At 38.7% G+C, this 26,425-nt stretch overlaps 1 long non-coding RNA gene across 1 annotated transcript in view; it reads left to right on the top strand.

The window, feature by feature from the left end:
* The window catches only part of LOC110357979 (uncharacterized), a 36,756-nt gene extending 30,183 nt beyond the window's left edge, over positions 1 to 6,573 (top strand). Inside the window, exon 2 of the long non-coding RNA XR_010472121.1 lies at positions 1,325 to 6,573. This is a non-coding gene — a long non-coding RNA (uncharacterized LOC110357979). The remainder of the gene's footprint in view (positions 1 to 1,324) is intronic.
* The last annotated feature ends 19,852 nt before the right edge of the window (positions 6,574 to 26,425 follow it).

Genomic DNA, 26,425 nt, shown 5'->3' on the forward strand with positions numbered 1-26,425 from the left:
ATGCATCGTTTGACTTTAGTAGAGGCCTGTTTCAAGTATCTGTGAGCACACTGGATCCTGCAGGAGAGGCAGAACATTGTCATTACTTTTTCTTTCATGAAAGATTTTTTGCAGCCCCTGAGAACCATGAAGCCACCTACTGTTAAGTTTTTTGTAATGACCTTGTACGTGGTATTCTTGCTGTGTCGAAGTCTTGACAAAATGTCTGGGACAAGTTTTAAAAAGTCTTTTATGCTTGTGAATACTATTGGCTTATGCAAGCAACCAGGCCTTGAAGGACCTATTTCATCAAGACTTTCTGTGAAACCAATATCCATTCGCAACTGAAAGGTGAATTCTGTTCAAATACTTCTCACGAAAAAGGAATTACATTCAAGTCAAATTTTTCCACAGCTAGTTCATGCGTGCTGTGTTACGTGGCAGTGATTCATAGGTTGCCTTTGGTGTGTGACAGGAAAGTCTATTACACTGCTCAGTAGTAAGATAAATGCAAATAATGATGATGATAGAATTGATGGATGACTTTTTATCAGCGCACCTCTGCACACCTTGCAAATGTTGCATCAAGACTCACAGTGAATTGGCTGCAAATGAACAAGCCACCTCATAAAAGAGAGGGGACACAGGAGGTTGGCAGCACGTCTCACAAGAGCCTTCAGGTGTTTGAACTTCTAGCCGTTATTTCCAAAGTCTCCATCCAGCACTGTGACAACTGGTGGGAAATTTCCTGTGTTTTCAGAACTGAGGTGGTACTACCGCTGGCACAACAAGGTCTGCCCTTGGCTTTATTGCTCAAAGGATGGGTGTAAAACAAACCTGTTAATGCTTTTGTAGAATATTTTAATACCTTAATACTTTTGTTAAAACAAACCAAACCAAACCCCAAGCCAAACAAAAGCCCCCCCCCAAAAAAAAACCAAAAAGCCAACCGACCAACCAAACATGTATATATGTGTGTAAGAAATGGTGCACATACCCCAATGTGAAGTCATGCTTTTTTTTTTTTTAGTTTTATTCTAGGGTAATTCATTAATAGATTGAAGATTAATAATTAGCCTGGTGAACAGGCACTTCTTGCAGGAATCCAGTCAAAGTTAGTTCATCTGATGAACACAGAATTCACCATAGTCTTTTAAAAATTTAAGGACAATAACAGGCATAACAGAGAAAGAATACCACAAACAAAATCCTCTTACTTGAGAACTGTTATCTTATCTAGCAAATACACTGATGAAATCAGCTCTCACTGAACTTATCAAGCAGCTGCTTCTGAAACAGATCAGATATTTTACTGATAAAATGTGTATTTTTTTTTTTTTCCCAGGCAGAGAAAATTTGACTGATATAAAATGAGGTAGTTCAATGGAAATCCACTGAAATCCCACCAGTGATGTCAGATGGATGTCTCAGAGTTCAGGAGAAGGCATACGTTATGAAGAATCCTCTTTCTTCCCTGACATGAATGACATTCAATCTCCAGTCTGGTACCTCTTTCTGCCAGCCACTGCTCTTCACTCATCTTTTTGTCCTGCAACAGTCGGCCTGTGATCCTGAAGAGGAGCTTTGTCAGAGGGACTGTTACATGGGAAGCATGCTTGAGTGGTGTGTTTCTGTTTTTCGAATATAAAAAAACACAATTGCATTTCCCAGTTGGCAGTAGAGTTTGCCTTTGATTTAACTAATTCTTGACGTGCTTGGGAAGTGGCTGGTGATGCATGGCTGACGTTCCTGAAGGAAAGAGCAACAGAGCTGTGGGAAGGCCCACCCTGGACTGCTGCCAGAAACAATATAGCTGCATTACCGCCACACTCTATACAGATTAATTAGCTCTGTCGAGAAGTGTCGCACTGTGCTAACGTGTCTACCTTTGTTCTGCAGCTTAAACTAACTCATTTGGACCTGACTTAGGTACCTTTACATAAGTGTGGTTTCTTTATCCTTGGGATAAGTCGAGGTAAAATAACTCATTCTACAGTGCTAATCATTTCTGGCAAATTATGGTCAGCGTTAAACAGTGACACGTAGCAGATGCTGTGTGATGGTATCATCTTGCTCTTGCAGGTATCCACCTGTTCAAAGGAATACAGCTGACCTGTAAAGTCATCTCCCAGGTCTGTCAATGCACATATGGAGCATTGCTTCGAGCTGTTCATTTTTCAACTAGAACGTGTCCAACAGCAGTATAGCTCTTTCGGTCTCAGGACATATTAGCAAAGAGCAGGCTAATTGCTAAGCCCCTAATTCAAAGAGGATCCCTCTGGACTGGGGTTTCTCTCTTTGTTCCCTGAGGACTGGAACACTGCAGTCTTGTGTATGTTCTTGTCAATTTGCACAGTGTATGGGAAGTTTTGGCTCAATTTGTACTTTCTTTAATTGTCATATGTTGGTCTTTCTATCATCAAGAGGTCTATTACAGTAATTTAAAGATTTAGCTTCAGAACGAAACTGGTTTTGGACACAAGCACTGTGGAAACCAGGGGCGCATGGGGATTGTATGGGTGTCTCTGGTGTTTGCATGACAATGCTTGTTAAGTATTTCTCTGTTTTGCTGTACATGTAATAAGGCTGTACATATGATCATGATACAAGGACCAAACTTGTGATGCTGTGCCAGAAATGGCTGGTGATATCTGTGTCGGGGAGAGAGAGCATATCACTTGGCAAGGCACAGTTAGATGGTGAACTCTGATGGTAAAATGGTAGCTGCTAATTGGATATAATGAGGTGAATGCCTAAGGGAAGATACCCTTACCAAACGAGTAAGTCAAGAGGCCAATCCTGTTGGCAGGGAAGTTCTGAGTATATTAGTACTCACGTAAAACAGCCGTAGGGAAATGAATCATACAATTGAAGGTTGTTTGAAAATGTCCTGTGTGCTACTCTGAGTTTGTGAGCAGCACAGTGAGCTGAATTCATGTCAAGTTACTAAAGTAAGAGGAAATTTTTGAATAATCATCACTATATAATGACCTAGATGACAATGGGTAGGTTAAAAATAAGAAATGCATTTTTGCATTTCAGGGAAATGAGAGTAGCCTTCCTCTGGGAATCAGGGAAAAAAAATGAATGTGAGGAAGAGACTTTCCAATTTTAGACCTGATTATCCTCTCCTCTTGCAACCTTGCAGAGTCATTAACACTTTTGCAAAGGGATGTGAAGTGCTATCATTGAGATTTGGTAAGGCTGCTATTCATGCCCTGATTTCCATGGTGTGAGTCTGCCCTGGTCAGCATAAGAGACTCCAATTCTGGCATTTCTGGCTTTAGATTTCTATTTATTGTCCTCGATTTGAGGGAGAAGATGTAACAGCCGGTGTCAAGAGTACCACAGCTTCACAGGTGACTGAGAAGTGTTGCATGATGGAGAACTGGATTCATGGGGTTTCCATGACACTATTTTCAGAGGTTTTTAAAAATATTTGCAATGAAAACTGCTTATGATTTGGAAGGTATAAACAATTGTCCCCAGGATGTTCTATGTTCTTTCTGTCTTGGTGATGACAATGAAATATACTGTTTTCCCAGATAAACTATATTAGAAAGACTCCAAGAGAAGTGTCTGACCAGCAGGAATATCTGGAGTTACAGGGAGTCAGGATTCTTCTTCTCAGCTTCACAACTCTGTGTGCAGTCAGAGAAAGTGAAAGAGATGGAGCCAGCAAAGGGGCTCTCAGGGCTCCCTGGTTGTTCCCATTATCCTGACAGCGCAAATGCACTCCCCAGTCTGCAGGCTGAGGGGCTTAGAATGAAAGAGGTGAACTTTCTGCTAGTAATTATATAACTGCAATTGCTGAGAATGTTATATTAGCAACATTTTGTTGCAGTATTTTTTGTATAAAAATATTTGCAGCTAGTGTGATTGTCCAAAGCAACAGGTTGGATTTTTCACTTCCTGGCATTCTGTTCAGATGAATGGACATCCCACTGAAATGAGGCTGCAGTCTTAAGTATACAGGTAAATATTCTCCTGGACATTGGAATAATAGAGAAGTTTTCTTCAGTCAGTCACTGAAAGTGATTTTCATTTATTTCACAAGCTGAGGCATGATGGGACAGCTATGACTATGTTTTTTGAAGTCTCCATTTGAGCTGATATCAGATGATCTGGTGAAGTCAGGGAAATATTTACTAAAAATAGCAACTGGAAGTGAAGAAGTAGAGCTTTTGAAGATTTTTCTGCTTTTTGCCTTTGGCATTGCTTCTACAGGGTTGAGAGGTACTCACCATGCTGGGAAAAGAACCTTTGATTGCTCAGTTGAATAGCTCTCAACTAACTGCAAAACATGACAATAATGAAAAATGGAGGATCAAACTGCTCTGAAGAGACTTCCATGAGTGAACCTGAAGAATCTGACCCAATGCTTTTAAAATGATTCCCTAATTGGAAACATATTTTTTAAGTCTTCAAGCTGTAAATGCATATCTTTCCTTCTGAGCTATGCCCTCAGCTTTCACAATAACATAAGTAATTTCCCTCTTTTTTTTTTTTTTTTTTCCTTCACTTTGTTTCTATTTTCTGGTTTTCAAAAGCTGTTCCCTACCCAGCCTTTGTTATTTATGGAGACTGATCATGTTTATTCTTATAATTGTCTTAGTGACACCAGCACATCTAACCTGTGAACCCTGACTATTTGGGCTGGATGGTAATTTTACTGAAGTTGTCATTAAGGTGTCAGAGTGGATTGTAGGACGGCTAATTTGTGCCATGCTGCCGTAGCTGCTGAAGGCCAAGGGAGGGTCCTTGCTTTGCTGTTTGTTACTCTCAGGAGAAAGTTGCCACTAAGACCCAGGAAGGGTTGTTCCATGGCTTCTCATTATTTCCTCATACTTTGGTTTTGTGTTGGGGAATGTTAATTTTACCCAAATGCAATCCTTTAAGTTTCATTTTATGTGGTTGCACCATACCTTTGCCCAGGCATGTCAAAAGCTTTTGTCCAGGCATACTTTAAACAGGGTAATTCCATCTAATTACTTGCTTCCTACAAACCCATCAAGTGCAGCTGTTGCTTAATGACCCTCAGTTAATACATTTGAAGTGTCATCCAGGGAAACTGTGTCCTTCAAGATATCAATTTAAAATTTACAGTTATCTCAACAAGGTTCACATCTGACACCTTCAGGAACCTGCCACATGCCTGTATGACCACGAATCTGTGATGTAATTTATTTGATTAAAATAACTGAGAAAGCCATTGAGAGAAAAGGTTTATCTTAGATTGTAAGCAGGCTGAATTGAATCCAAACTATTTGTCAGTCCAATAGTTATATAAATAATTGTGAGAACCTCAGCCTTGCTAACATCTATGCACGTTTAGTCACTAACTTTAAATGGGCCAGGTTTTCATCCAATGTCTGCCAAAGAGCTTTTAAACTACCATTGCTTTTAGTCTGCTTGTCCGATAAAGATCCTGGGAAAGGCATACTGTAATAATGTGTCTGCAGCTGATTTCCTCCAGAAAAAACAATTTTCCCTGAATCCATATGGTTGTTAACAAAATGCATTGTTAGCGGAATTACTGTATACAGTGGCTGTGATAACACATGCTACAAGTTGTCATTTGTAATCATCACTGTTTCAACTGACTGTCTGCTCCTGGCTCATGTGTTGAAAGAGGGTAAGGAAAAAAATCACATATTGTCTTGCTTTAACCTCAAAAGGGCAGAATGGTGCCATCTAGCAATTACAGGAGTTTGACTTCCTTTCTACTGTAAGCAATTTTTTGCAAGTTCAAAACCTACTAATGTATGAGTGAGAAAAATCCATACAGAATTATAAAACAGCAAAATAATTGAAAACCAATCTCTCTTCAAAGAATGGGAAGAAGTTACATTTGTCTACAAATACATATGTTCCAAAATTAGTACTACGTGTTGAATTTTTAATATATAATAAGAGGTTTGTTCTGAATTGAAATTTTGATGTATTGACTTAAGAAAAATAAAGTTATCAGGGAAATGATGGTTATTCACTGCTACCCCACATTCTCCTTTCACATATCCCTTCCTTTTCTTTGAGCAGCTCCTCTCTTGTGCTGCTTCATTGCAGCCCATCAGCAGACATTCTCTTTAGAAAGAACTAGACACCATCTACTTGTCACCATTCTGAGGAGAAATACTGCAGTCGTATCTCTTTCTTTCCCTGGTTACAGACTGGCAGAGGTGAGGGACACCTGCAGGACACAGGATGGGGGGTCTGTGATGTTCGGTACCTACCCATACAGAAGATAAGTCAGTCCTTAAACCACACATATAAAATATGCTGTTTTCCCTAAGTAAAATAAGAAGAGATTAGGTATTATATAATAAATATACATAAATAATTATTTCTTTTCAGTGCTGCTTAAAAGTTTGTAGATAATCCCAAATCCAATTAATATCTCAGCCCTTTTATATGCTGCAGTGTAAACAGTTTTATCAAAATAAATGCATTTATGCTGCAAGACCATGTTTCCAGAGATATATGACTTTGCTAAGTTTAAAGTGTTTGGGCACACATTTGTCATGCTGAATGTATGACTCAGAAAATTATTTTTTAATGGTTTGGCCATTCTGAGAATAAAGTTAAGGAAAAATACTGTTGTTTCTTCTTTGAGTCTCTGTACCTGTTTGTTGAGAAATTTGAGTGCTTTCAATCAATGATTTAGAATATTTGTCATGGTAGTAGACAGATGTGTTTACCATCTGTGAAAAATCAGCTTGTTTTTTGCCAGTTTCCAAGAATTCAAAGAGAGTTTGATTTCTTACATGCTAAGCAGAGTCCAGGACAGTGGGACAGTGGGATGGTTAGAAGACTCCAGCTTGACTGAGCACACTTTAATCTCATATAACTCCACATGGTGACTGGATGGGATGTGCAACCTCCCTAGAGCAGTACAGAAGCTTTTTCAGGGATGGAACAGAGCTTCTCTTACAACTGTTAATCTTTACTCACCTGGGTCAGTGTACTGGGTGCTGCAAGTCTTCTTAGATTTGATTTTTACCTTAAACTTTGTCAATTATTGCTTGGTAAAGTGTAGGCAATATTGTAATTTCATCTTGTATCCATCAATTTAGCATTCACAGGGGGCTGGACTTTCTGAAGAGAGCTAAATGCCCAATAATTTTGAGAGGTAACTGCTCCATGACCTGTAAGCTCATTTGTTGTTTACACACTTATTACACTTCAAAAACAGGTCTAAAATATGGTGAGGACAGCACAACAAACTTGGGAGGAAATAATAATTCTCCATTCAATGAAGTTAAGAACAGGGCAATACTCACCCACCCAATGATGAACACCAGAAGAGAAGGTCAGTGTTTGCCCATTGCTGTGCAAACAAGAATGGGCAAAGAAACACAAGCCCTCTTAAAAACCACCAACATTTCCGTGCATCTGTGTGAAGCAGATCTTTTAGAAGATAGTGTGTGATCATGTGATTAAACACTCTGTTGTAAAGGGTGTGAATGAGACAGTGAAATGCTCCAAGGAGTAGTTACATGTATACAATCCTAAAATTACACTCAGCACTTTGAAGGCAACTGCAAGGCTGATGCAGCCCCCAGTGAAAATGAGTTTGACACCCCTGCTCTAGGTTCACCCTAATGTGGTCTGTGGTCTCATTCCCTGACACTGAAGTCAATTAAAAGACACAGACTGCAGCCTGGATGACACACTCAGGACAACCTCGTCTCCCTGTTTTCACATAAAATGGTGCAAAAAGACCCAGATCTTCAAGGCTAAGTTGGATTTTTCTCTGTCTCTCAGTCTTGCTGTGCAAAGTTTAGGTAAGAAGCACTACAAGTTTGCATATTTTACCATTTTAGAGTGCTTTTTTTTTTTCCTTCCCAGTAACATGGGTAACAAAAAACTAAGTCTGTCACCAGAACAACCCAAAATCTGTCATGAGACTTGGCAAATGTAAGCTTTGTAGTGCTGTCTTGCTGGTTTATGTAATACAGATCTGAATGCAGATAAGTAATATACTGTATGTAATACAACTGATCTACGCTAACTGCTATAGCAAAGTAGGCATATTTTAAGTTGTAGAATTAGTACTGCATGCGGGCCAAGCCATAATAAATAAATAGTACAACTGCAATAATCCCACAGCAATGCCTCAGGAACTCATTGGCATAGATGGACTTAAACGTAAATTACTACAACAGTTAATTTACAGAGTACTGCACACAGCAAAATTAAATACAAGTCATGTTTTTAAATCAGTGTTCAGAATAAATGAGTGAAACACTGTATTTGAGAACAGTTACAAACATATTTTTGGGGAGGGAAAAACCCCCACAAACTGTACTTCCCCAGATGATAGTAGCTTGATTTCAGATTTCTGTTTTATCAGTTAAAGATGAAAGTTTAGAAGGCATGAAGAGAAAACTCCAACTGGTCTGCATCTTTGTCTTCTGTCTGCCTTTGATTGTAGTGGTCATCTTAATAAATGAGTGTTATTATCTCTGTAGGAAAGATTGTGGTAAGTCTGTGAGTGTCTGTATCAGTTATCTGAGAGTGACTAATTCGAGAGTTGAACTGTACCACATTATAATTCACTGAAACCAGCCAAAATTAATCACCCACCAGAATTCTTTGACTATAGCCTGTTCTACCAGAGGGAAAAAAATGAAAGCAGGAAAGGTTATAATTTAACAAATACATTTTCAGCACTTTTAATAAAATTGAAGAGTGTCACTCTCATAGTTGTTGTTCTTATGATGCATTTTGCTGCTGGGTTCAGATTTCCACATCAGCAAAACTTTGGATGGAATAAATTCTCTTTCTTCTGTTAACTTCACTGAGCAGGGGAGTTACACATACTTGCGATGTGTTTCCCTGCCTCTGAGCAGGAAGTGGATAATACGAAACCTATTGTTCTCTGTGAATAAAGTCAGGTAAATAAGTAATACTAGTAGCTTTAATCATGCAGAAAGAATTCAAACAAACAGGGAAGTTATGCCTTAGGAAAAAGTAGAGAAACTTCCAGAGTGCTTTACTGACAAGGGAGTTGAATGATTGGAGAAATAAATGTTAATAACCACATTTGGAAAGAACTGAGAACCACTGTTCAGGGTCAAATTCTGCAACTTTAATTTGTCAGATCAGCAGATTAGTGGACTTATGCCAGTACAGTAGGAATCTGGCCAGCTGAAAGTCACAGAGCAACAAGATGTTGACCCTTGGCACAGGGAAAAGGCTGTGCTGCACATAATGGAAAGATGCAAATTCCCATTTCAACTGTATGTAGGCCTGCATACGTATAAACGTAACACAGTTTCTCTTACAGCCATTCTTACTAAGAGAAGGGATCCACTGTTCTAGGTTCTGTGAGAAGGCAGAGGTGAATGACTGTCAGCTCTCAGTAAAATGAGACTTTACTGACTGAGCGGGTAATTGTGTAGAACTAGCCATAAGGTGACTACAGTCTCTTCTCTTGCAGGTAGCAAATTTAGAGCTTGTGTTAATCATGGAGAAAGGTACTGAACAAAGGGCAAATTCTGATTTATGTTACATTAGTGCAAATCAGGGATGACTTTGTCACTATCTAAAGTGTTTGGCTTAGGAGTGCTTTTGAAGGGCTAGTTAGGCCCAACACATATATCGTGACCACATTCCAGATGCAAACAGGGATATGCAGTGAACCTGTTTCCATACAAAGCAAGTCTGTATTCATATGCCAGAAAGATCCATAGTTCACTCTCACTAGGTACCTAATCTGGACAGCTGGGATAAGGATTTTGCAGGACTTTGCGACATATACCCATGCTTAGCATCAACAAGGACTCTATTTCTTTCATTGTCAGCTCTTCCTATTAGGGCAACGTGAGCTCAATGGTTTGTTGAGGTCCTTCTAATTAAGAGAATTTAAATGGCAAGGTTAGTTTCATTGCAAGAATTCTCTCATAATGAAATTTCCACTCTGTAAAACATCTTACTATTCTTTACTTTCACCACCAGTGCCTTAGGTTCAACCTGTAGAGTGTGAATTCTGCAGAAAAATGTACCATGCTGTAGAGTTGAGATAGAAGGTAAAAAACACCGAACGAAAATAAAACAAAAAACCTTCCTGATCCTGAGTTTGGTTTAAGAAAATCTCATCTAGTGTGAGTAAATGAAAAACCTTGTTGCTTTTCCACAAGGATTCTTTTTATGTCCTCCCTCACATACCTGTTTTAACGAGGCTATGCAATCTTTTTGTTCTTTAGTTTCTGTTTAGTGCATTTTTACTGATCATGGTGTACTGTTCTGCTGTGCCTCCCACACTGCATTAAACTGATTAGATTTGTGTTTCACCTTCTTTTTCTTTTAAGTGCTATCTGCTAATCCTTTCTGGTCTTGGCTGTTGCCTCTGAGACACCCACTTTTGCTACATGTTCTTGCTTTTGGCTGAGTTTGCAGCTCCTTCAGTGGACACTCTTGCTTTTCAAGTAGGACAAGCATGACACCTACAAATGGTTGCAAAGCTGTTCTGACTTTGGTTTTCTGCCTAATTTGGTTATGAGTTGACTTTGCACCAACATGCGTGGATCACATCACCCACTGTCAGTGGGAGCCATGCAATGGTTGGTTTTTTAGCTCTGTACCTGGCAATTGATCAAGGAGAGTTAGACAGGGTTTTCTCCATGGCTGTGGTCTTAGTTTGTAATTGTTTATGTCTACAACTCAGACGCCTTAATTAAACTTTCAGCACATTATTCTATCTTCCATGGACTTGCTGTTTCATTAGCTCAACTGTTAATTAGTCAGTATTTTACCCATCTTCTGCTTAATTCTGAGTTAATGTGCTATTCCCAGGTTATTTTCTGTATGCAAGGCTACAATATCCCTAAGCTTTTGAATTTATTTCGTCTTCCTGACCTCACTCTCTGGGTTTGGGGATTTTTGTTCCTTCTCTTTGACACACCTTCTGGGAAAAAACCTCAGTGGATTCTTTCTGATTACTTCATTAGCTCGTACTACTATGACACGTTAAATATTTGCAAGTTTTGATAGCATTTCACAACTTATTAATTGGACCTTTTTATAAGTATTTGCTTCTCAGTATTTAAAATCTATAAAGAGATATAGTTTGGAATATATTGTGTCTTACTACTATTAAAAATATTTTTGGCATAATAATTACGGGAAAACTTTAACCAATAATGCAAACAGTTATCTCCCTGGTATTACACCTTCATAGCTTGGATGTAAAAAATGTCTGTGATAAGAGATATCTCCTTCTATTTTCTTTTTTTTTTTTCCTCAAAAATTCTAAAATATTTTCAGTCAAAGCTTCAAATAAACCCCAAGTAATTATTTCTAGTGTAAGTCTCCAACTTTTGCCATCCAGGCTTCTATCACATTTATCAGAAAACCTTGTCCAATTGACTCACTTTTCTCAAGTCAATATCACCCTCCTAGAAATACAAATTTCTACATACGTATGCCTAAATATTGATATAAAACTACTCTAAAAGATAACTTGTACAATAAATAGTTGAATAGGAGAAAAAGCAAAGGGTATTTGAGAACAGTTGTTAGATCTATTCAGTGAACAGTTTTTCTTCATTTATTGCATCATATTGCTTTCATTCTGACAAATCTGGAAGTTTTCTAAGAATTAAGTGTGTCCAGTTAGTCAGAGCTCATAAATAGTGTTCCTGTGGTTCAAGTTGGTATTTCTGTCTTTTGAAGCTGGCCTTTGTAATATAATCATACCTACTGTAAATCTTTTTTCTCCTTTCCAAAAACTAACAAAATTAATTCAAACTTGTTAGTTGAAAGCCTTGCATGCACTCATTGACACTTCTTGTGAAGTACTTCACAACTTGGAATGAGGAAGAATTGCAAAATAGCTTTGAATGTTTTTCCCCACTGTCACTTTTTAACTGAAGGGAGCTGTCTTGTGATTTGGTGTTTTGTGCAGTCTTTGAGGCAGCAAAACTTGGTGAGTTGGATGCTTTCAGTCAGATGAAATAATTTATCTAGCACAGAACTGAAACGATCATACCTTTTCTAGCTGATGGCTCTAGCTATGCTACTGTTGTAGCAAAAGCGGATCTTAATTCATTACTTGGTGTTTTAGGAGAATTGGCAAACCTGGCTGTTTTTTGAAATAAAATGTGTAGGTGCCTTCTTTTAGTAGATGCTCCACTCAAGTGAGGGGAGAAGCTTCTAAATGAAAAGTCAAAGAAAAGAGAATTTGAAAACATGACTGCTTAGACACAGATGGTTAGTTGGCCAGTTCTAAACATCAGTACATTGATTCCACTGCCATTAGCCAACTCTGTTAGAGATGGTGACTCTTTTTGGCCTCTTTCAAGATGTCCAACTCATGCCATGGACACTGTTGAGGATGTGACTCTGCAACTCATGGCTTGGGTTCAGTGCTGGGTACGTCTACATTTTAGGTGCAGAAATATTCCTTTGGATATGGCCTCTAATATTTGAGTTGAACTGGAGATTGCTTAGATTGGGGTTATTCAACATGAATGTCTGGTTGGTTCCTTATGGATTTATTGCTGGAACAACTGTAGGAGCTATGAGTGATTTTTGAGCATGCTCTGAAAGAATCAGAAATGAGCAGAGTTACCTAGGTGCTGGAATCAATAAAACAGAAGGAAGACGGTATGGAACAGGAGAAGAGAAAGTTTGCATTCAAAAAGAAGGGCCTGAAAAAGTTTTATGATATTAGATTCAGGTTAAAAAAGGATCTTTCTTTGTTTACCTCGGGTCAAAAGAAAACAAGAACACCCTAGAATACAAATATTTATTTTCTTTATATAACATAAAGTGGTCTAGAAATAGGAAATCCATTAATTCAGTTGTACTTTGATTTCTACATGGCACGGAAAAAATACCCAACACCCTAAATCAGAGGAATGGAAAAGAAGGTCAAGGTTTGCAAAGTTCCTAAAGAAAGCACAATTGCTTAACTCTCTGGCCAGATTATATATAAGCTTTCAGAAGTTTCACAGCTTTTCTTATTGTAATTAAAACTCACTAATATTTCTGTAGGAAATTATCTACCAAGGCTGAGATGACTGTAACTAAATGATCAGAATGGTTTTGTTTAGTATTTGTGAGAAAACAGGAAGTGTTAGTTAACAAAAAAACAACAGAATATTCCCTGGGTAAAATAGAATTTGAGGTATTTAGAAATAAAACAAAAAAAAAATCAAACAAACTACATTTTCTGTTCATTCATTCCCTCATATATTTAAAGTCTATCTACTGTTTTTTTGTAATGTAATTAGAGCTGCTGGATAAAAGTTGTATTATTATGATTACCCTGAACTGAAAGAATGGAAACAGTAGTACCGTTGCTTGGAAAATTCCTTGATTGTTTGGATTTCTTGCAATTCGCGAGTTTTGGAAGAGCATGTTTCCTCAGGAATGCTGTGTTTAAGAGTTTAAAAGCATTTTCAAGCTATTCCTGAGTGGTGGAAACCAGAGATACTTCTGAATGTCTCAGACCTGGAGTGAGGTTCAACTGTATCTGCACCCCAGGTGAGGATGAGATGTAGACCTGCAAAAACCCTTCTGTAAATTTTTTGCTTAGTGTCTTCTGCAGAAGGAAGGTTGGATGTCGGCTTCGTATATGTGCTGCAACAGGCGTCTGACCTGAAGAAAGGGAGCAGGAATCTGGGTTAGGTGGGTCTCCATACAGGTATTCTTTCTCCAGTCCACTGAGCAACTCCACTGTGCACCACTGAAATACCAGACAATGCAATAATACAAAGATAAGAAAACTCCAGCATGTATCCCAAAAGTAACAATTAGATATAAAATTGAGATTGCATCTTGTTAGTTTGATGTGTTAGAATCAAATATAGTTTTCTGGTTAATTTGGGTTTCACTTTGTCCCGTTATTCACAGCTTTCTTCAGCAGTTATTTTATTGTTACTCTCCTTGACAGCGTGCCTTAATTTGCAAAAAGCTACGTATGAATTTGTGTTTGTAGATAGCAACCACAACCAAAACATTTTTTTGCTGATACATTATCAGCATTTTTATGATGAATTACTATTTTCTTAGCCAAAAATAATAATGTTAACATCCTGAAAATGAAATTGCTTTTGCCAGTAGCTCAGGAAATGAAGGGGAAGGAGCTTTATTGACTGTATGTTTTCATGAGGTGGAAAGATCCTATTGTGATATGCTAAAGTAAAAATCTTGAACACATTTGGCACAATTTTAGAGAATTAAAGTCAGGAAGTAGATAGCTCCATGGAGTTGAATAGAAGTGAAAGGAAGTAAAGCAAATATGCTGTATTTGAGAGAGAATTTTCTACTGCTGCTTGTTAAAGTAACATGTTCCCTGTTATATATTGCGCTTGTTTCAGGTGTAGTGCAAGTGATGTGAACTCAGGTTCAAAGAATAATGTCTTTGAATTCCACAACTACATCTACTTTTCCTTCACAGCCAGGGATGGACAAAATTTGATGATCTTATGTGTACATGCATATACACAGGTGTGCGCACACACACACATATCTACCTCTCTCTCTCCATGTGTTTAAAAATGTTATTTTCTCTCTTCAACATCTTTCCCTATTTTCACTCAATGTTTCTTCACCTATTCTCCAAAATACCAAATGCTTCAAAAAGAAATATTTCTGACTAGGACATATCAGATATTTAATGTGACTCGACTCTATCTACAATATGTCTTTGAGAAATAGAGACATTTTTCCAGTTATTTGACATTATAGGTGTCCTATTTACTAGTTTCTCTGTAGCAGAATTTACATGGGTACACTAGGATTTTGATCACTGAAAGTCAGAGACTGTTCTGAGCTTTTTTACTTGTGGCTGGTGGCTGACAGAATATTGCTGCTAGTGCAAAGACAAACAATATGACATTGACTTTCTCTCCTACTTTCTTGCTGGGTCTGAGAGCGTCTTGGGAATACTCTGGCCTTTGTTCAGAAGTTTGTGACCTTGTGGCAGAGGCCAAATAGATTTGGATAGCCTCTGAGTTCAGAGAGCTCTGAATCTAGGACTGTAACTTCCTGTGTGACTTTTTCTAGCAGTAAGAAATTATACAAGAAATAGAACTAATCTCTAGCTCTTTCAGCCATGTGTTGCCTGCATCTGGCAGTGAAGTGCTGCTGGGGCATGTTAGCCAGTCTCAGAACATGCTTCCAGGACTGAGTGCCTGTGGCAACCTAGGTGTGAAGAGACTGTGTGGGTTGCAAGCAGGTTTGATCGCCTACATGTTCATCACTGTCTAGGTGGTGACAACTTTAGTTGAAGTCAGTACTAAAACTGTAGGTCCAGGACAAGTTTTCAGCTCGAATCTAGGTCCTTTGTGAGACAGAAAATCCGTGTCTCTTGTATTCAAATGCTTAATTCCACCCAAGACGCAAAGTAACACAGGTCTAGTTTAGACCTCACCTGTCATCCATTAATACTTGGTGGCTGGTAACTCCATTGGTGCTACAGTCACAGTTACTGCATGTAGCAAGGTGAAGAGGTAGCAGCGATATTCAGGCACAGCTCTGAGATGCTCTGGAAAAAATACACCAAAATATAGGGCCGTCCTGCCCTATTCTGTTCCTGACTTTGATGCAAGTCATTTACCTAGGAAGGGAGGAAGAGAAGAATTCTTCTTGCTTTTACTCAGATCCAGAATCAGCTTAAGTAAAGGGTGAGTCTTCAGTGGTGATACTGGCCTCTTTGAAGCCACTGTCCCTGTTCTTTATGTTTGGTCTCCTCCATGTGCCAAAGTGCCCTCCTTTAAGAAGTACTTACAAAAACTGCTGTGAACAGGATTATAAATCTGGCTCAGTGATCAGGTTCATAGCAAACCTGTGCAAACAAGTTGACAGAGTTCAGGGGTTCAATGCTGCCATGAAAGGAGACCACCTAGCAGTGAGGAGATAGGGAAGGCATTTCTTAAGCAGGTATTGCAGTGAAGACCACCATGTCACAACACAAAATCAGACCACAGTCTGAGGAACACGTAGGAAAATCGTTCTGGAGTGGTGCTTTGGGTTGTGTGGTGCAGATTGCCCCTTATGCAAACTGCATCCCAGCTCATCAGGTGCTATGGAGACCAGTATCTAGGCTGAGGGCATTGTGGCCTTCAGTTAGGTTTTTCTGAACCTGAATGGGAGACCATGACAAAATATAAGCACAAAGTTCAGTTCTGGGTTTAAAACAGAGTGAAAAGATGGCATAGATGATGAAGCACCCATGAGAGAGAGATGAAGCATTGTTGAACCAAGGTATTTTGGTCCTGCATTTGATATTGTAGTCGAATTCCATGGAGTAGGATCAAGACTTGCCTGCTGAGGCACTTTCCATGCTGAATGTCACACACTTAAAAGATTATGTACCTTGCTTTAGGAAGAAAGATCTTCCTACACTAAAGGGACTTTTGTCAACTAGAGAGGCATCAGTAGCTCCACATTGAATATCTTAAATTTTTAAGATTTAAGAGACTGAGGAATATACTTTCACATTCCCATGTTATAAAGCCTTAAAGAGATTGTGGTTAGAAATAGACACCTGCTATCATCTTGCAACAGTGCTTAGTGTCAGGCCTTCCTTCTCTAAATCCAGCCCATCCTCTTCAACTTATTGGTTCCACTTTCCTTAAATACCATGATAATACAAGTAATTTCTCAGGTACTCTCTTCCACTGTATTGAACAGAAGGGACTGTTTTTCCTTTCCCTGCTTTCCTCCTTTCCTCTGGTTCTCAAGCCATGTCAAGCTGTTGACTCCCAGTTTGCAATCCACCTCTGCTGCCACTTCCTTTTCTCTCCTGTTCTATTTTCAAGCATGCATCTACATGTCTCAGACAACTCTTCCCCCTCCTTGAGTATTGACAAAAATACGTCCTTATCATCTCTCAGATCACTCCTTCAGCACTTTGTGTTCTTCAGCAAGGGAAACTGATACTTAAAAGCTTGTGGGCAATTGGCTACGAGTGTCTTCTTATCTTGCTGACCATGATTATCTCACTGTTTCCTGGTACCCGGTCATCTGACCCTCTCTTATCTTCTGTAGTTGGCTACGAATGTCAGCCCCTATAGACAGGACACACTGTTCAGTTTTCGCACAGGGTGAAAAATAGCTGATATGAGGAGAAATGTTGCAGGACTGGGACCACACTAGATCATGATTATTTAAAGCAGTAAGTACAGATATGACCTTACTGAATCTAGCCCAGCTTTTATACTGCTGTCATTGAATGCTAGGTCAAGAGATTGAGTGATTGGGGTTTTTTTAGAGACACAGGGTTTAGTAATGTGCTGGTGAAGTTGATCAATTCATGGGCTTGGTGCAAAGTGTGAATTTCCTTCCTGCACAGGTGCGCAGGATAAGCCTGTGGCTCTGACATTTCAAGGTAATTTACAACCTTCTGGTAGATCCTCCATTATATACTCCATGATGCAATATGTTCTCACCTTGTGGCATGTACACGAAGGATTGAAACATTTGTGATCCTGATTTTAAAACAATTACTATCTGTTTGCATCATAGTAGCAAATTTTTGAGACCCCAGCTTGGATTTAGATCCTGAACATGAACTGTAGCAAAATCTCAGCCTCCAGTAGGATTAACATTCAGTAAAAAATAACTGACTAAGGGCTATGAGATGGGCCACTAAAGCTAGGATCTCTTGAAAAATAGGTAGTACAGAAAATTAATGATTCTGAACCTTTAAATCTCCTGGCTTGTTCTGTTACTACCACCTTTGCCCCTTGTGACTACCATGCAGATAAAATTGGTCTGATATTTAATAAGAATTTTAGTTCCAAAGGTTTAATGTTTTGTTTTCAAAGTGGAATTAGCTAATATTAAATGCTAATGCTAATGTTAAGCTATACTGAATACGTGAGATACATTTCCATGTGTATTCAGTGACGTAATTTTTGCATCAGATGTAGAGCCGGACAAACACATTGATTAAATAATTGAACAAAAGACCTGTACCATTTAACAGGAGATTGCATGTGATAATGTTGACATCTAACAGGTGTAATTGTTTATTTTCTGAAGCTCCTGACAAGCACGGATGAGTGTTCGTCATGGGTGAGGGTGTGAGCTCAACTGTGCTGGCACATCTGGGATGAGAGATGTCACGGGCAGACCCAGCTGCAGCCCTGCCCTTTTCCTGCAGAGAGCAGCTCCTGCAGAACCGCCACTGAATGGGGGAGAAGCAGCTCCTGAACAGCCATGTTTTGCACCCTGTGATGCACACGCTGAGACATTTCAGCCAGTCATATGAACCCCATGCAGCTGCTCTCCTGCAGCGGCTACAGGATAAGCAGAAAAGGAGAGTGGAGGCTGTGAGGCTGTGGTGTCAGCTGCACATCACCATGTGTGGCTTTACAGCCTCAGTGTTGGCCCCATTGAGCCTCTTTGCTCCACTGTGGTAGCTCTGTAGTGATGAAAGTACCTCTTTCTATTTCATTGTAAAGTCCGGATTCAAATTTAGAAACTTCAAGTAACGTGTACCTGAAACAGCCACATTAGTTCTTTTTTTTTTTTTTTTTTAATTTGTCTGGAGAGCAGGGCAAATCAGGACATGATAGACTTATTCCAGATGATTAAATCCTGTTAGATCCATCTCCTGTGGAGGCCTGGCATACCATCTTTGATCTCAAGATCTGTCTGTCGTAAAATCACATGGCTTTCACAAGTTCTTACAATTTATATAAAAATTAGCTATGCCCCGTGGAACACTATTCACTGGAAAAAAGATCATTTGTCTCTTCGTAAAAAAGTCTTGTCAATAAAAATAATTTACAAGCACGAAAGCCAATAAGATGTGGTTTCTTAACTAAGTGTTCAGCTGGGTGATGAAAAGAGAAAGAAACCTGCGTGCTAAAGCCATCAGAGGGTCATATATTATCCACAATTTCTTAAAATAAATACCAATGCGATTTTAATAGGACCATTAGAAATGAGACTGGAATTTTAACACCATGAATATTAATGCTTATTTCTTAAACTGATAGTGTAGCCTAGAAGAAAATAAGTGCTGCAGCTGAGACTTTCAGTACAACTGAAAGATGTACTTATCTAAATCATATTGAAATCCTTAGGGATTTAAACATTTTAGTTACTTTAGATATCTTTGGAAATGATGGTCTAAGACCTTTTCTTTTGGATTATAATGCCCTGTCTGTGACTGTTTTCTTTCTTCCCACAGAGCAGTTAGCAGATAACAAAGGTGACTTGCGTAGTCATTTGTATGAAATGAAATGAAGGCACTGCAGATCTATCATCCTCATGACATTAATTAAGGCCTAAAGACTGCCTGTCACTATATTCCTCCCCCTCATGAATTTACAACATACAGCAACCTAGAACTCTGACCTAACACACTGGATTACTTGGATTATCATCTGTGTTTTCTCTTCTACCCACTGATTTATTCTTTGCGTCTTTATCAGAATGTGCTGTGCATTTAAAATTAATTATCACCAACTATTTGTTTATATCGTGGTCAAAATCTGTGAACCTGGTTACAATTTTCTTAACTGTGTTCAGAATACAAGCATATACATATATAGAACATGCATATGCAAATATATTTGTAAATGAACAGTTTGCACCAGATCTAATGCACCCGTGGGCAGGACTGAGGAATGGTCTCAGTGGCTATGCTCAAATCTAGTCAAGTCAGTCTCTTTCCAGCCTTACTAGTAATTATGCACAAGAGAAAAATAACTTGGGAGGCTGTGGGGTCAGATTAGGTTTCGCTGTCTTAAATTTCATGTTTGAGCACAGGAGAATTGTCTGAAGGCATAATTACTTGTATGGCAGATGCTGCACCAAATCTCTTATTTGCCTGTAGTGAACACAGCAGGCAAAGTTTGAGACCAGCGGCCTTGAGGAGAGTGTCTTTACATTCAGGTGCAGATCTACAGAACGTTTCTTCTGGGATTACTGATAGACTGTGCACATTAAAGTAATCTTGGTATCTCTACACTGAGTTCTCTGAATATAGGACCAAAATCTTGGTGGCAATAGCCGTAAAGTTCAAAATATCACAAACTGGTGTGCAGTAGTGAGTGAAGATATATTGTGAACAGTTTATGTACATTAAGGGTGATGTTTTGTTGTTGTTGGGTTTTAATTCCTTGCAAATCTTTCAAAACATTTACAAATTAATTACCAGCATCTGTTTCCATATGGTATGCTTCTGCTTTTCTTTATGCTAAGCCTTTAAATAGATATTGATTAGTTGTTAGCACTAGATGTAGTAAACTTTCTTGTTTTAAGTACCAATATTTATCCTGATCTGTATAAATGCATTTTCACGTCCCTGCCAGTCTAATAGATTTAGTGTTATGACCTGATATATTTAAACATTTAAGGAAGGGTTTAAAAAATAAGCCAAGCTTTCTAGGAGGCTAGGACACCTAAAAAAGAGAGAAGACATGAAAGAAATGTAATTGTCATACTCTCAACATACCTTTGTATATGTTTATGTATATGTTTATATGGTTAATGAGGACTGTGTGGTTGAAGGAAAACTCTTGTTTTAGAGCTAATTCCCAATTTAAATTAAATTAAATCAATAAGAGAGTATCCTTGAAAATACAAATCTGTCCAAGAAGAGTTATATAGAAAAATAGTTGAGATCAGCCACTTTGAAGCAGTCAATTTCCAAGTAATTCCCAAGTGAAAATTTAATGTTATGAATGAACACATTATTTTTGTGTAGTCCACAATCCACATGCAAAATCAGTGATTTATGTTGGGAAGAGAATACAGATGAACTTGGATGAGAATCAAAAGCCAGATCCATTTACATTTTTGATGGTAAAAAGAGAGTTGTTTTGTGTGGTCGTGTGTTTTTGGGTTTTGTTTGTTTGAGTTGTTGTTGTTGTTTTGTTTTTGTTTTGTTTTGTTTTTGTTTTTTTCTTCCACGTTGTTAAAACCATAAATCCACATTACACTTCTCCTTAGGAAAATTAGACTCTTGTATTTCAGTGGACCTGACTGATATGAGGTGGAAACAAATTTCAAAGTTAAGAATTTTCTTTTTTAGAAACATTTAGGTCTAGGCATTTTTAGTGCTGTATCACAAGACAATTAGTACTTTTGTCAGAAATTCTAATCCACTTCATTTTATGATTTAATTTAAACTCTGATTACTAGCATATTTCTATCTTGCCTACAAAGCTTTTCAAGTCCTGTTTGGATAAAATCTTGTTCTTCTTGGAAGAAAATGCAGATGTCCTTGGAGACATACCCTTATAAATTTGGTTGTATTTTCCACCACCTCAGCATTTGCTGGGATCAGTAGTATATTTGTCCTGAGCGTGTGTTTTGATGATTTCAAAGGCTGATATTTTTACTTATTTCCTTTTGTTCTGTTCTTGCAGTCTTCTGTTCAGATCATTATCCATCAAAGGGTACCAGTTCATCCTGACTTGAATCAATGAGAATTTGCAGAGACACCTTTTTGCTCTTCTTTGCTCTTTGCATAGAAGATTTGCCTCAGTTTCTGCTTTTGGTTTGCTTTTGCTCCCCCAGCAGTCTAAATACTTTCAGATTCAGCCTCATGCATGCCTTTAAATTCCTGGAATTTTTTTCACCAAATATCTGCTGTTTGTATTCAGAACTTTACCTGATGAACTTGTTGTTTGTCTTAGCATAACAAAAAAAACAGTTCTACTAACAAAGTAAAGTGACATTATATTAATGCCAAGGATAATAAATTACTATTAGTTCATTATATATTATTCCATGCTCACCATTCTTATTGTAATTTCCTTATTAGATATCATCAGGAAAAATCATTGGCAAAAGCTCTGTATGGAATTTGGAAAAAATTACTCTCTCATTCAGCTAAATTTTTCACACCAAAACTTAAAGTAGGAAAAGAAAATCCCTTATTTTTCTGCTATAGTATATGAGTCATATATGTGCAGACTTTTCTTGAAGGGAAAATGTGTTGTTTCAATTTTTTTCATTTATTTTTAAAAAATAATACCAAGAACACACCATTCTCTCCCCAACAGCAGGCAGCTTTCTTAAGAATTAAGAATTATTCATTGCGCAAGCTCCATTTTAGTAGCTGGTGCTGCCCTATTTCACCTTACTTCAGTATAGGACTGTTCCTTAGGGAACCATTCAGTGTATAGATGGATGCCAGATTCCAGCCCATTTTGATTCAGGGTTTAGATAATGAAACTCATGCTTTCCTCCTCACACCATTTTGCTTCTAGCCAGTGGACTCCTTTCAGTGATATAGTCTTTGCCCTAGAAAATGCTCATTCTATTCCCTCTGTATTATTTAAAAACCTAAATCCATTTACTCATCTTGTTTGAAGAGAAAAGAGGGGAAAGAGCCTCTTTTCTGCAGAGAATATTATTTCTTTTTACCTTGTGATTTCTCTTTTAGAAGAAAATACAGTAGTAATCTGATAGTGAAACTAATCCCAAGGATCTTGGAGATATAGACTGGACTGAAATTTTAATTGAGCAAAAAAGGGAACTCTCTCTTCCAGCCCTCCTCTCTACCCCGTTATATGAACTGATGCTCTGACTCTGATCAACTTTCCGGTCTCCTGTATCAATCAAGTGTGTTTTGAGATTCAAAGGAAAAACAAAGTGGCTGTAGTTTCCAATTCAATTGTACAGCCAGCTTTTTCTTTTTTTTTATAATTAAAAAAAAAAAAAAAAAACAAAAACAAACCAAAACAACCAAAACTTTCCTCCAAATACAATGCAGCTGTGTTCTTACTTTAGCCCTTCTAAGACTGCAGATTTATGCAGCTTATTCAGGAAACACTCCTCCCAAGCAAAACTGTGACACTTTTGCTCCTGCGCTGTGTGAAGGGCAACTCCCATGTTCATGACCTCAGGGTGGATTGACACTGTGTTCCTGCTTCCTTCTGCTTTGCTGTAGTGCTGGAGGAAAGGTTATCTGCTGGGCAATGGCCACCCATGTGATGACTCTTACCTTGTTCCCCTCTGTTCTTCATGTTCTCAGCAGAAAATGGTGAGGTAGAGGAACAATATTTCCTCTCCTATTCTCTGGTAGTGCAAGAAGCATCAATAGAAGAGACCTTTTTCTAAATGAGCAAGAGAGATTATTCCCTGTCAGCACTACATTAGTCCTTAATTTAATCTTTAGCTAAAAGACTTCAAGGCTTTTTTGTAACTCTCAGGAATAAATAGTGGAATTAATGTTTTTTGGTTGGTTGGTTGGTTGTTTTTTTATGCCTTTATGTGAAATGTTCAGATGGAAGTTCATTTTGATCCCCACTCAGTTTTGAGCCTGATTACATTTATAGACTACTTTGCTCATCTTTTTAAACCTCATGTTGGAAATCTCTGAGTATTTTTAATGTAACCTAAGATGCCTTATAGTGTCTTAAAAATTAAAAGCATCTAGTTAAAGTATATATTTGAACATTTATTCTCAGGAAATCGTGGCAGGCTGTCTTAATTGTGTTTTTACATTGCAGCAGCAATAAAAACACACACTACAGCTGTAATGAATGTAGAAATGTTGATTTCCTGTTTACACTAGCAAATACACACTTAAGTGTCCTCTTTTAATGACTGTTCTCTCCCTCATTGGCCTCTATGTAATGACTGTATCTATGGGATCAAGTAATTCCACACTTTCTGAACATGGAAGTTCCTAAAATCTTTATCCAAAATTTTCTTGAGGAAAACTGCAAATAATGGAAAAGGAATATCAGCATGGGACAGGAATTGACAGTTCTGCAAATGTCAAGGGCATTTCAGGTCTGTGTCAGGGGATGATTTTGCTCTTTGGGGATATTTAGACACCTTCTTTTCATTTTCTTGATTTCCCTTTGTATTCCTCATGTCTGTTTTCTTCCCTGAATTTCCATGCAGAGTTCCTGAAGCTATTCTCCACAGTCCCCAAAGCTTTTTTTTTCTGTATTGTACTGACTGGAGATAATGTAGAGTGAGGTCAGTGCCATCTCCAGAGAGCTGGCCATCCCTAGTGACTCTCTCTTCATTGCAGTCTTTGATCCCTGTGGAGCTGCTTCAAGTTACTAAAGGCTAGTCACGAAAAATGTTGATGTTTTTACCTCATGCTTACATGCCTGAAATTACAACTACTCAAAGTCAGACTCTGTTGAGTCTTGAAATATATTCCAAATTTTTCTCTGAGTGTGTTGAGCTGTGAACTCAGAGCAAATGTGAAGTGTCAGAGAAAGATAATACAACTACTAAAAAAGTGCATCAGCACTGATTTGTCATTGTCCTGAAGTGTTTTTTTCTTACTGCTGAAGAGCTTTTTAAGGGAATTATAGAACCAAAATCTCAGCCTGCAGAAGAAAGGTAGATATTAAAATTATTTTGTTCAAGCTGTTGACCTGAGATAGGAACTTTGTAGGATTTGCCTTAGGATGTAGTCATCCTTAATAGCCATCACCCAGGGGGTAGCACTTGAAAACTGAAAATTTTTAATTGTGCCATATAATTACAAAATTCTGTCATTTCTTTTTGTCTCCTGCTCTCCCCCCTTTCCTCTCCTCTCCCCTTTTTCCCCTTTTTTCTTTCTTCTCTTTTTTTTTTTTTTTTTTTTCCTCTAGTTAGATATGGTGTAGACTGCCATGGTCCTTTAAGAAAGAAAATTGCTATAGCCATGATCTGATGATCTGAACTTTATCTTTAGTACCCCATTCTTTCTTATTCTTTTTCATCATCTGAATTCAGTGCAGCAGTTCTCTCTATTTGCAGATACGATCTCTAGCATGATGCTTTTAGTTCCCTTCATTTCTTACATTGCTCTAACAGGTCTGGAGTTATTGCCAGTTTCCTTTTCCTTTTTTCCTTGAGCTAAACATTTAAATCCAGAAATTCCAGAAGACAATTAATCCTGAATATTTGTCACCATTACTATGAAGTAAGGTTAGATATCTGGTTTTGACTAGACACCTTTTAGATATCTGAGCCATTGTGTAGACCTGAAAGTGAAAGCCTCAAGCTACATTCTTTTGGCTGGTAAAATACTTCAGCGGCAGATGATTTATGTTTGACTTGAAGTGGCTTTCTGTCATTGGTGGAGACCTTTCATTTAAAATTACAGAGCCAAATCCTTAGTGAGCAACAATTGTGTAATGACAAGATATCAGTTTCTTGCAGTTGAAGATACAGCCATGAATGAAATGTATAAACCATTCATATAGTTAAAAAAAATAACCTGTTCCAAGTCAGACCAATGCAAATTCACAGAAATCATGTAACATCAAAGGCTAAATTAATTAAATGGAATTAAAAAGTCATAGAATCATAGAATCATTTTGGTTGGAAGAGACCCTCAAGATCATTGAGTCCAACTACCTAACTCCAGCACTAAACCATGTCCCTAAGAACCACACCTAAAATTCCTTTTAAATACCTTCAGAGATGCTGATGCCAACACATCCCTGGGCAGCCTGTTCCAAAGCCTGACAACCCTTTCTGTGAAGTATTTTTTCCTAATATCCAATCTAAACCTCCTCCAGTGCAACTTGCGGCCATTTCCTCTTGTCCTGTCTCTTGCTACTCGGGAGAAGAGACCAAGCCCCCCAATGCTACAACCTCCTTTCAGGCAGTTGCAGACAGCGATAAGGTCTCCCCTCAGCCTCCTTTTCTCCAGGCCAAACAGCCCCAGCTCCCTCAGCCGCTCCTCATCACACTTGTGCTCCAGGCCCCTCACCAGCTTCATCGCCTCCTCTGCACTCTCTCTAGTACCTCAGTGTCCTTCTTATGATGAGGGGCCCAAAGCTGAACACAGGATTCAAGGCGGTGCCTCTCCAGTGTCAAGTACAGTGGCACACTCACTTCTCCAGTCCTGCTGGCCACACTGTTCCTGATACAATCCAGGATGCTGTTGGCCTTTTTGGCCACCTGGGCACAGTGCTGGCTCATGTTCAGCCTGTTGTCAATCAACAGCCCCAGATCCCTCTCTGCCAGGCACTTTCCAGCCACTCTTCCTCAAGCCTGTAGCGCTGCCTGGGGCTGTTGTGACCCAAGTGCAGGACCCGGCACTTGGCCTTGTTCAACCTCATACAACTGGCTTCAGCCCAATGATCTAGCTGCTCCAGATCCCTCTGTGTGGCCTTCCCATCCTCCAGCAGATCAACACTCCCACCCAATTTGGTTTTATCTGCAGACTTACTGAGGGTGCACTCAATCCCCTCATCCAGATCATTGATAAAGAGATTAAACAGAACTGGTTCCAGTACTGAGCCCTGGGGAACACCACTCGTGACCGGCCACCAACTGGATTTGGCTCCATTCACCACAACTCTTTGGGCCTGGACCTCCAGCCAGTTCTTTATCCATCACAGAGTACACACATCCAGGCCATGAGCTGCCTGTTTCTCTAGGAGAATGTTGTGGCATATGGTGTCAAGGCTTTACTGAAGTCTAAGTACACGACATCCACAACTTTTCCCTCATCTGCTAAGTGGGTCACCTTGTCATAGAAGGAGATCAGGTTGGTCAAACAGAACCT

This window comes from Columba livia, chromosome 4 (genome assembly GCF_036013475.1).
Source record: "Columba livia isolate bColLiv1 breed racing homer chromosome 4, bColLiv1.pat.W.v2, whole genome shotgun sequence".
Lineage (NCBI taxonomy): Eukaryota > Metazoa > Chordata > Aves > Columbiformes > Columbidae > Columba > Columba livia.